Source organism: Semicossyphus pulcher, unplaced genomic scaffold, assembly GCF_022749685.1.
Source record: "Semicossyphus pulcher isolate SPU_LCO1_2020_fin unplaced genomic scaffold, fSemPul1.0.p SCAF_2, whole genome shotgun sequence".
NCBI classification, from domain to species: domain Eukaryota; kingdom Metazoa; phylum Chordata; class Actinopteri; order Labriformes; family Labridae; genus Semicossyphus; species Semicossyphus pulcher.
In genome coordinates this window covers 24,286,554-24,298,597 of record NW_027211693.1, presented here as the reverse complement: position 1 = coordinate 24,298,597, position 12,044 = coordinate 24,286,554, and the positions used below count along the sequence as shown (strand labels likewise).

The 12,044-nt window shown below is 42.3% G+C and overlaps 1 protein-coding gene across 1 annotated transcript in view; it reads right to left on the bottom strand.

Annotated features, from left to right (window-relative positions):
- Positions 1 to 12,044, bottom strand: part of unc5a (unc-5 netrin receptor A) — a 137,501-nt gene that overhangs the window by 52,627 nt on the left and 72,830 nt on the right. The window lies entirely within an intron of this gene.

The following is a 12,044-nucleotide window of genomic DNA, read 5'->3' as shown; positions in this document are numbered from 1 at the left end:
TCTCAAGCATCATGTTCTCAAGCACTGGTTTGTGAACCCCTCCTTCTGAGGCCCTGTGTTTGACATTCTGGCTGTTGCCATTTTGCTTTTTGGAACCAGAAATGACCATATTTGGACGGGTTGGAAACACTTTGTCAACCATGTAAGAGATGCAACAGAGCACCGAGGTAACAACTTGTCAATCAACGGTGGCAGCGCACTTAAAGAGGGGGTATTACTTTACTTTTTAAGACATGTATAGAATTGTACAATGTTGGATGTTCACACTAAACGTGTGTGGAGTTTCAAATCTGTAGGTTAAAGTATGTTGGAGTAATCCCCAGGCTTGTCAGCTCAGTTGCTGTGAACGCCAGGTTTCACACAGTTTTTTTTCAACATGTTTTTTTCCTCAGCAGGCTTCAGAGAGCTGGCCAATCAGAAGAAAGTAGGCTTGTAGGGGCGGGGTTTCTTAAAGGGACAGAGTTGACTGAGTCTACACAGAGCACCACAATGTTTTTTGACCTGTAAATTATGCTAAGGTACTCCACACGTATTACAGAGTGAAATATGCTTGAAATTAGCTTCATACCCCCCTTTAAGTACACCCTGCTTTATCGTCTACTTTTACTCTAAAGTGGACAAATACTTAGGTGAGCAACATCATGAGGTATCAAAGAAGACTTGAAACTAGCAATCAAGACCATAAATTTGTTAGGAAAATGTTACCTCATGTAATAAATCAACTCAGACGTTGGGTCATCTTTTGTAAACAGTCGTGTCGCTCCCTGCTGGCCATTAGAAAGAATGCAGGTTTAAGGCACTTCTGCATCAGCTTCACTTTTAAAGCTAGAGAGTTCTCGAGCACACAGCAGAATGGTAACATACCTGCCATGTCTCATAGCAGAATAAGACATACAAGGTCATACGAGCCTCACACACAGTGAAACATAGCTGTGTTCTCTGACACACATGTTTCACAATGTAGCCTTGAAAACATATAACATACCGTCTATATGCTTTAAACCCCTTAAGAATTACATATTATTCTTTTGGCCCTGGTGGTCACATAATGCCGAGTCTCTACATGCTTCTCAATCCACTGCGAACCTTGTTGTTGGGTCCAGATTCGACTACAATGTGACGCATGAGGGGATGAAGTGCTGCAGACTGAACACGGATTGAGTCTTTAAATATTCATTTCTTTGTTCAGATGTGACCGTTTTAATATTTCATATAGTTGATGCAAGAAACAGAGAATTGTGGACTTTATAAATAACCCGACGCTGGAAAAAATGGAGAAAATGGAATGAAAGTACAAAAGGGACCCCTGGGCTTTGTTTGATAGAGTTACCATGTTGGGAGCTGGAGGAGAATATGCACAGATGCAGATGTGAAAAACTGGAGGGGGAATATTTCACAGAAATGACGTCTGACGAGAGAGACGACGTTCCAAAGGATTGCAAAGAACCCATAAAGGGTCATTTATCTGCAATTTCCATCACAAATTGATCTAATGATTATTTTCCTGATTAATAAATGAATTAATCTACTGAGCGTGAATTGTTTTAAAAGACTATTTCCCAGAGCTCCAGGTGACGAATTCAGCAAACCTTAAGATATTCAGTAAGCCGTCAGAAATAAAGCAAACCAGCAAATCATCACATTTAAGAGGATGGAAGCAATGAAAAGCCGCCTTTTCATTTAAAGTGATTAAATTAAATTTCCGACACAAACGAGCCCAGAGGGAAGAGGAAAAGATTCACTCGACACCAACAACGTGCCAATCCTCGTTTCCTCTTTCTCGCCTTCTTAAATATGCACGTGAACCGTCCTGTGATTGAACACTTGAAAGCAAGCATCTGCCCTTTGACTGCCCTTTTAATACGTGTTTGTGATCTCTGGAGACACAAAAGAAAGGAAAGAACAAACATCCTCAGAAAAACAAACTCTCGGACTACAACAACGTGAACGGATAAATTATTAATTTGAAAATGCATAAAATCCTCCAGATTGCCTCCTGATGGCTGCGGGACTGCTGCTCTTCTTGTTGTCAGCACGCCTCATTGAGCAGCGGCTCCTGTCAGACGGATGCCTCGAACACATGTGACTCGCCTCTGCATTTTCTGTGTGTGTGTGTGTTTGTGGTGGACGGAATGACCACACGATGCTGAATCCAGAAGTGTTGTATGTGGGCAGGAGCCTGCTGATAATTGACTTGGGTTTTTATTCCCTGAAGCACGAGGCAGAACACTTTTGCCCGCTTGTTTTTCACTCGCTCACCCACCTGACCCAAAGAACACAGACAAGCCTCCATCTGCTTACTTGAGACTGTGCAGAAAACTCTGAAAGTACAGTTTACACTAAGTTTAGATGCTTTTGGTTATAAAAGCAGCATCCCACAACCCCTCACTTTATTTGTGATGCTTACAGAGAAATGTTCAGTTTCCCTTTTCATACTTTATACATCACTTCTTGGAGGTAGAAGCTAGTCTTCTTCCCGCGCCGCATAAAATAGTCCTTTCACTACCGCACTACTGCCCCGTACCCAGGACACCCTGCAGCTTCTGGTTTAAAAGGAGGAGATCGGTGAGCTGATGTTTGTTCCAGGAGTGTGTAAAATACCTTTACTGAAAGGCTCCTTTGGGCCAAACACACAAAGCATTAACTGTCAGCCGCTGAGTTCCTCTGCCTATCAAAAATCTCCATGGACTATTTAGCTGTCAGCTCCCTCACTACACCTCCCAGATCCCCCTATTTTTAAACGAATTTGAGCCGAGCAGGTGCTGATTGACACCGCAAACTCCCACTCTGTCTCCTCCTGTCTGCGTAACTCTCACGTCTTTTATTTCCAGGGGATGCGGAGGTAAGCTGAAGGATAAAATTGTTTTAGTGATAAACAGAAAATGAGAAAAACATCGAATTCTCGGCTATAATAAAAAAAAAAGCAACCGAAGTTTACCGGCTCTTCTCGGCACCCGTTCTCAATCCCACCGTGTAGAAACGGCTCATTTTGAGGCACATTGTGGAATCCAAGCACATTTGCAACTTTGGCCTCTATTTGCTCAACATAAGGGCAGTACAAGTGGCCTGGGTAATGCATGTGCTGCATTTCATCCCGGCATACAGACCACATTTTATTCAGACGTCTCGGTTAGGGCACGGAAGGCTCAGAACTACTTGTAGATGAAGCCGAGCAAATATTTCCATGTAGCTCTCAGCACCAGCAGCTCTCCACAAAGGTACACAGACGACTGTGCGCCTTTGGAAATGTAGTTGGAAATGCAGTTTGAAAATGTTTCAATCCTGCTGCAGAGCTGAAGTACTGTACACTGTGTAGCAGGAATGAACCAGTAATGTAATACCATTCAAGAATGGTATATTCAACATGACCACAGAGACTTTTAAATGCTCTCACCAAACATACCGCGGCATGGACTGCACAGGCACATCGATAACATGTCTTTACATGTACATGTAACTTGTGAAAGCTTTGTGAGACTGAGGAACACACAATCCCTTCAGAGCGCGGGGCTAACGCGGGATATTTTCCGGCTGTGTGCGTGGGAGATTTGAACGCCAGCGTTGTTGTTTGACAAAAGGTAATTATCATTCACTTTTGTTCCACTAATTGCTGATAATTTTGTAATTCACAATTCCTGTATGTCAAGACTGACTTGGAAAGGAACAGGCCCACATTTCCAAATAATAATACAACTCACACACAGTGGGAGACACTGAGGAGTGTGGCCTTTGTATGAGACTATCGGCAAGATCAATCAGCACAGCTGGTTCGTTTTTTAATTCTGCCCGCCTCACTTTACTCCCACCGCTCCAAACAGGCTTGCAATTGTCTCAAGGCCAGACAAACACAGGCTTCAATTAAATCCACTCTGACTTCCTTCTCACTCTGAGGAGTGTCGCGTTGCTACGGGAAAGGTCTGCCTCCGCACATAAACACGCACACACGGACGCAGGCAGTGATGTGCTGACCTGCCTGAGAAGCCTCTCAGAACACGCTGGCAGATGTGTCACGGGAACAATTCACCTTGCCATCTGTTTTTCGGTGCTTCATCGCCAAATCCATCCCCCGCCGTCCCACAATCAAGGGCAGGATGAAATACAAGTCCCATTATAGAGAAGCGGCTAATAATGCATTATCAATTAGTCCCCTTGGCTTCTGATCGATGCTTAGCAGGTGGTACAAGGCCATTTCCTTCATTTAGGACTACATTGTCCTCTTCCCCCCCTGATTCTCTTATTTCCTCCTGGTCATTAGACCGCGGCTCAGAGGCCTATCAGGTTCTGCTTAAATGGCAGCAGGGCTGTTCTTCAATATTCCATTAAAGATCATGTTTAATCACTCTTGTGCAGCCCCAGCGCCATTAGGAAGCCTCTGTCCTGAAATCACCTGCGTTTTTGACAACAAAACAGCAGCGAGCCTCGTGCTGCTTTCACATTTTACCAAATGTCATGCATGTAAAGGGACCTCCTGTGAATAAAGGTAAAGCTATTTATCAGCATCCTTGTTGTTGACCTACAGGACTGAGAAGAAGAGGAGGGATAGGGGTGCGGTAGAGCGACAGAGCGAGGGGGGTGGAGGCTGGTGTGAGGGAGGTGATTGGCTGCTATAATACTGCGGATGAGTATGGAGGTATTAAAATAAAGGTTACAGATCATCTCAGCTTAGCCTAGCTTATCTCCCCCTTGGATCAGAAATTAAATATGTCATCACATTACAATCCGGGATCTAGTCAATCAGGAAATACATATTTTATACTAATGAATCCTCGCTGGTGTACAGACGCGAGGGGTTAGCCCTGCGGTGCCATAACACATTATTAGTTATATGGTTTTAAGAGATTTACCGACGACGTCATCGCCGTGTTTAGATTTCAAAGGATTGGCAGAGAGCAGGAGCTGATGCAGTGGGTTATAGGAGGGGTTATACTCCCTTATTGGGGGTTGAAATTATATTAGAAGGAATATTAAAGAGTTTATTAATGTGATGCATGTAAGAAATATTCACTTTCATAAAGCACGAGGCAAATCTGTAGCCTTAGATGATTCTCTCCATCATCTTCTGTTTTTATTGTTGAAGCCTTGTTGACATCCGGTTCAATCAACACAGGAAATATAATCTCTCGCCCATCTTTATAAGGCGGTTGCCGAGGTTTATTGAAATAGGAATGTGAAATGCATGTATTTTCCACCTGAGAGGGTTTGCCGCCGAGGTGACAATGCGACGCGTGGATCAAAATCGTTTCCATCAATGCTGGCAGATGAAATGCAAACACAATCAAATCAGCCGGGCCCATACAACAATCCCCCGCTCAAATGCCAATCTCCCTTCTCCTCATCATGTGTCTGATGAGAAATCATGGTGCGGTGGAAACTCCTAATCTATGCAAACACACTGTCAGCATTGATTTGTTCGCAGAGGATATGTCTTTATTAGGACTCGCCAGACGTCTCCGCTTCTATAAAGGATGACCTGGAAGAGACAGAGAGCCGGCCGGGGCTTTGGAAGCAGTCACAGCCATAACAATTGAGATAAGTTACTGAGGACAGGTAATGAGAACCGATAGACTCGGGGATGGATCGATATTGGACATTGATACCAGGAGAGGAAGGACAAATTGTGACATCTCTTTCCTTCTCTGTGTTCAAAGGAGCTTTTGAGTCAAGTGGTCCTGTGTGAGTGTGTGTAGGGATACTGCTGTGTTTTACCTTGTGCGTGGGAGGCCTTCACAGAACACAAAGAAGTGTCGGTAACCCCAAATGTAAGTGTGCGTACACACAGTCAGCCGGAGCAGCTCTTTTGTCTTTCCTGCACTGAATCAGATTCAATAAACACACCTGTCTGATGAGGTCAGAGGTCACGTCTGCTGTAGACAGTTATCCACATGTCATGTTCTCCTCCTCCTGAGCTCTGAATACTGAGCGCGCTCTGACTGAAACATGTCTGAACTTCACACCTGGCTCAGTTATTAATTTAAAACCTTACAGTTACTTTGACGTCCGTCTGAAGCGGCCGGGAGGGAACATGGAGGGAGTTTGCTGAATGTGGCCTCCGCTGTGCGGGACCCGACCGGTTCGTCTCTGAAGCAGACACATTTCTGATTTCACTTCAGCTCAGCTCTGATGCCTGACCGTGAAGGGATTATTGATACGGCTTCAGCTCTCTCTGATCAGTTTGTTTTCCCATTTGATATCTTTTAGTGATGAAGACTTGCAGAGAAATCATTAGGACTGAGGGAATCCCTCGGCATTCACACCACAGATATCACAGCAGCAGACGAAAGGTTGCTTCAAGTGCATTTGTGATCGGCCGTGCATTCGAAAACAGGCAGCTCGACTTTGATCTGGTGCTGCTTTAATAAGTCAGAAAATCCTTTTCATATTTCTAACACAGGAATATATCAGATGTTACTTTTATAATCCTTGGGAAAATAAAGATCATTACTTTTATGGGAAAAATAAACACTTTTTAAACTAAATCCAAAGTGATTAAATCTTGTTCGTATGACTTTGCAGCTAGTAGATGTATGTATGGTTTTTAATATGGTTTAAAATGTCTATTAAAGTGTCTTATTTCATATTGTGGTATCAATATATGTTGTGAAATGGAAAGTTTAGTAGCAAACAACAAACATATTTTTTTCCTTTTTCATCCAGTGAATTAAATACCTTCCAAATCAGTGTTTTTATCACATTAATCCAGTCCTGCTTTGATATTTATAACTTTACCCACACGAGGGTAACAAAAGTGCCCAGGAGCGGTACGATAAGGTTGAGAGGATCACATCTTCTCACATTATACAGAATATCATATTCCTCAGCTCTATTTCAAGAAATGAGAACAGTTATGTTGATGAAGAGATTTAGATAAATGTAACGTTATTCTGCTGCATGTTACAGCTGTGCTTCTTCTTTATCATGGATTTTCAGTGCGCTGCTCGCCCTGCATGAAACCAGATACAGCTACTGTAGACTTTAAAAAAGCTCAGTTTGAGCTCAAATAATTGCTGCAGAAACTAGTTGCTCTCTCTTACAACTGCTGATTTAGAAAAAAATCCCCAAATGAAAGATTTATATGTTTGAATATATTCATAATCTCAATGTGTCTGTCCTGGTTATTGTTTTGCATTATTGTTTTTCCTCGTCTTTAGACACGTATTGGTATTGCATATTGATATAAGGTCTGTTTAGGTATTAAATCTTTTCCATGTTTGTATGAGAAAATTATTTTCTAAATTTATAATTTTATTTCTATTTTATTCAGATTGTGTGCGATATTTAGTGTTATGTTGTGTGGCTGTTCCTCATTGTTATTGCAGCAGCTCATCTGGGACAGGAAACTCTAAAGAGTCTGACTGTAAGGCTTAAAGTCCATCAGTCATGTTTTAAGACATAAATAAAATGCTCTGCTTGAAATGATAAATTGTATCCGATATGTTTTTTCTGCAAAATACGTTTAATTACCTTGTAAAAATCCTCCCACAGCATCTCCTCCTTCTCCCTCGTTAAAAATTCCCCAATCTGCATAGTCCCACTATGCACATTTCCAACCGCCCCCTCTGTCGCGAAAACAAAACACGTCTCTGCCATCATTAAGCGGCAACTTGTTAAAATTTAGCTAGCTTAAAATGTGGTCTTTGGTAGTAGTAATGTTAACGTTAGTAGTACGATGACGGTTACAGCTGGCTCGCACATCGCCGAAGTGGTTGCCATAGGTTGCGCATGATGATATGCATAGCGTCACCCCGTCCATTAACGGGATTGGCTCCTTAGGTTTGTGACGTCTCAAACCTGCCGATCTGAAAACGTGTTGTTCAGCCTGTCCTTGGTACACTGCAGTTTAAAAGCAGACAGGCCCAGCCATGGAGATGACATGTTGCCCCTGATATGTCTTGTAGCACATGAAGAACACCACATGGAGATGTTTACAAGGTTAAACACTTGATTTTCACTGGAGGGGGGCTTTAAGGGGATGTTTCTTTATAAAGTTAAACAAAAATAAATACTGTAAGCTCTACACTTCTGTTAGAATATATTGATGTTTCATTCCAATAATTTATGCCTAATCAAAGTGTATGTGTGCTTAATTGTTGATGGGCCACTCATCCATCAAACACTAGAAAAAAGATTATCATACTGAACAGAAAACAGCAGAACAAACGTGTAATCCATCTCCAGCAGTGACTCTTGACTCTGATGTGTCTACAAGCCATTTCCTTTATTTTACTGTTGAATTAAGAGCATTAAGTTTATCCACCCCTGATTTTCATTTACATTACAAAGGAACAAAGATCCTTGATGAGAATCACAATCAGTTTGAACGAAGCAGCAAATGAAACCGAGGGTGAAATCTCAGGAGCTGTTTGCTGCTGGCTGGTCACATGGGTGCAAAGTATTTACATCTCTGTGTTTTGTGAGCGGAGGAGCGAGCAGGAGTCTGCTGAGTGCAAGGCACGGGGGGGGGGGGGGGGGGGACGACCTCTCAGGAGTCAGGTAGGACATTTCTCAAAGTTACTTTTAGAGAAATGGGCTATTTTGAGAAGGTGATTTTTCACTGTTACACTCGGTATAAATTGTCAATCAATTTTTGTCAACTTGGGAATGTCTCCAAACTCCTAATTCATCCCTCCTGCAGGCGCGATGTTGATGTCGGGCAGCTTCTGGTGTGACAGAAGTCTTGGTTGCTTGGCAACAGGTACGAGTTTAGAGTCCGGTGTGACTGTGACGACCAGGGTGAGAGGACAGTTTGACAAGCCTGTACTGCACACACGCACAATAACACGCACACACACACACACACGCACAAAGCTTTAGTGCAGTGGGATGTGCGTGCCTCACATGTTTCTTGCAGGAAGGGGGATTAGCGGGAGCCATCAGTAAACTCCTCGGGGCAGCGCTGACATTAAACAGCACAAGTGTTTGAGAGATCGATGTTGGTACCTTGGAGCAGCCGTACCTCTGGACATCCACGTGTCCTTCATATCTGCGCAGCCCCGCCCCTCATATGACACATTCATCATCAAAGGCAGCAGGAGCACAGTGTGATTCGGAGGCCTTGGGACTTCACAGGGTTTCTAAAGACAGAGCCCCACGCTGCTGCTGCTGCTGCAGGGGTCCGCAGCACCCGGCACTGCAGATTTGTTTCATAGACAAATATATGCTGACTATAAAAGCTAATAACCACATGGCAAATGGTCCATCATCATTAAATGTTGGCAGAGAGCTGCAGCAATGGTAATGTGATGTTCCCATAAACTTGGTTGCTGTTTACAGGGCACATCGTGTTCTTGACTAAAGTTGCTGTTGACAAAATGCAATTTGAATTTCATCATATTAAATTAGGGCAGCAGACTCTGCAAACTCAGAGCCACAAGTAACATTTGTATAAAAGAACATATAAGGGATAATCTATAGTGAGCAGGACGTTATCGCGGAATGGAGCCCTGACAAAGTGAGCAGTCGGGCTGTTGTCTGACCCTGAAGGGCTTCCTCTGTGATGACAACCTGTTCACTATGCATTATCCTGCTCATTACACAGCTACCTACTTACAAAATAAATAATTTGACAAAAAATATTGATTTGGAAATTATTTTATAAATTTGAAAAAAGGTAATATTTCCATTTTACGTCTACAAATAGTCTGTTACACTCAGGGGAGAGTTGCGTCCATAGCAACGGTTAACTCTTTAGCCTTCTTAAAATGAGCTAACCTAATTGGTTTTACTCACATTGAAATGAGCTAACCTGTTTTTACTCACATTGAAATTAGCTAACCTAGCGGTTATTACTCACATTGAAATGAGCTAATCTAGCAGTTTTTACTTGCATTAAAATAAGCTAACCTGTTTTTACTCACATTGAAATGAGCTAACCAAGCTAATATTGATCACATTAAAATGAGCTAATAAAGCTAACATTTTTCACAAATAAATGAGCTAACCAAGCTTATATTACTCGCATTGAAATGAGCTAATCTAGCTGTTTTTACTCACATTAAATGGAAACATTTCCCCTGATGGTGAAGTAAGACAAGGGGACACAGGTGGCAGGAATCAGTGCAGCACCTGATTGAGTTTTCTGTCGCGTCACTGTCAGAGTCTGATGACACATTCGCCATCTTTAAGCATCGGTGTATCCCATACTGTGTTTGGTTTAATGTTTACTTCATGTGCGGTCTTCAGTTTTGTAGATCTCTGTCATAGCCTTCAGTTGTTGTGTCTTTAAACCTCTCTTGCTCTCACTCAACTGTTTTCTTCTCTGTTTTTTTTCCCTCTGTAAACAGAACATCAAATTTACCAGACTACTTCGGATCCTCCGGATTGTGTGATTAGAGCCGAATCCCTAGCAACGGTCTGTTCTTCATAGCAACAGTCAGTTATGGAGAAATAACAGACCTCGGAATGCTGTGATTACACAGCCGTGTAATAAATGTGTTTAACTAACCAGATTTGTGTTTACATGCACTCTAGTAACCAGTACTTATCTTCTTGAATACATTATTCAAATATTAGCGAAAGAAGATACAATACAAGAAAAGTTTCCAACAGTTACAAAATGTACTTTATGTATGCCAAGGCTTAACATTTACTCACGGCTAGTATTTTTGACTAGGTTTTTCATCAAAGGACTGTTGATATTTGAAACACTTCAATATTTTATCTCCCTGCTTATCAACTGTTGGATCTGAGAGCAGAACTGTTAATGAAACAACACAAGCAGGAAGGCAGCGCTGGGAATTGATCAAATTTTATCAGTGTTGACTCACTGACACAATCTTTTCCTAATGATCCAAATCCACAAGTGCTCCCTTATGTATTCCCTTTCTATTCTCAAAATTAACTTTTCATACACTTTTATTGCCATTATTCACCAGAGCCTCGTTCAAAACCTGACTCCGGCTTTGAAAGCTGTGACTAAGATTCAAGGTAAAACAAGACGGCGGGGTTGTGACACGACGAGCTATAGACTCGTCTTTCACCTGATATCAACACACACTCTGCTCTTTAGAAAACAGCCACATTTACCACTCTAAAAACTTCTGTTGTAAAAGAAACGGCTCCCAAACCGCGGAGAACTGAAGTTTAAATCACTTGCGACGCATCAAAGTCCTTCACACAGTTAGAAATGTTAAACATCTTTGTGTTTGGTTTTATATGAGAATAAAAGGCAGGAGCAGGTACAGGAGAGGACAAGTCAGAACGCACATCAATCAAAGCCTCAGTTCGGGAGAATATTTGAGTTCATCCGTAAACCAGATCAGAAATACTCACCTTACAGAGCGTCAGGCTGAATTGACACTTAGAGGAACCTTCCCCCATGACACTTTTTAGACAATTTATGCCTGAATTCACTGAGCTGTTGCATGTTAATTACAAACCCTGAAGAGCAGATGGATACATTGCCTGCACAGAGAGCTCTTTATCTAAAACAAAGAGACAAAGGATGCATATGAAGTGATACATTCCTGCTTAAATTTCCCTTCAGATTTTCCTGCTTTAAACACCTTCTCTTTGTGTTGCAATGTGCAGGCACTGATGGGTGTGTCTGTCTTTTTATGTAGCTCTCAGTTGTCAATGATCTGTTTTACTGCATGTGATTGTGATGTACGGCTACAAATCTATGTGTGTTTCTGCTCCCCAGTCATTTCCACGTTTGTCCTTCCCGATCAGTTGTCAGGCTGTGAATGGGTGGTTTGAATTCGCTGCTGAATCACACCACATCGGTGTCATACATGTTTATGACACTGATGGCGGAGGCGGGGGATCGCAGCACAACAGAGAGCAAAACAAACAGGTCTCCAAGGTGATCGAGAAGATTTCTGAGACTGAAACCAATGTGCTTATTATGAGCCTGGCAGGCTGAATAGGCTGGAGGATGAGCCAAGAGCCTGATGGAGCTCAGTAATCGGTGGAAAATTGCAAACCTTAGTGTCTGCACGCAAATACTTTGCATAATGTATCTATAGGGTCGCTTGTGTTACGCATTGGTGACATAAAACATCAAAAAGTAGATGAAAACTGCTGAAGCGAGGATCAGTTACTTAAAT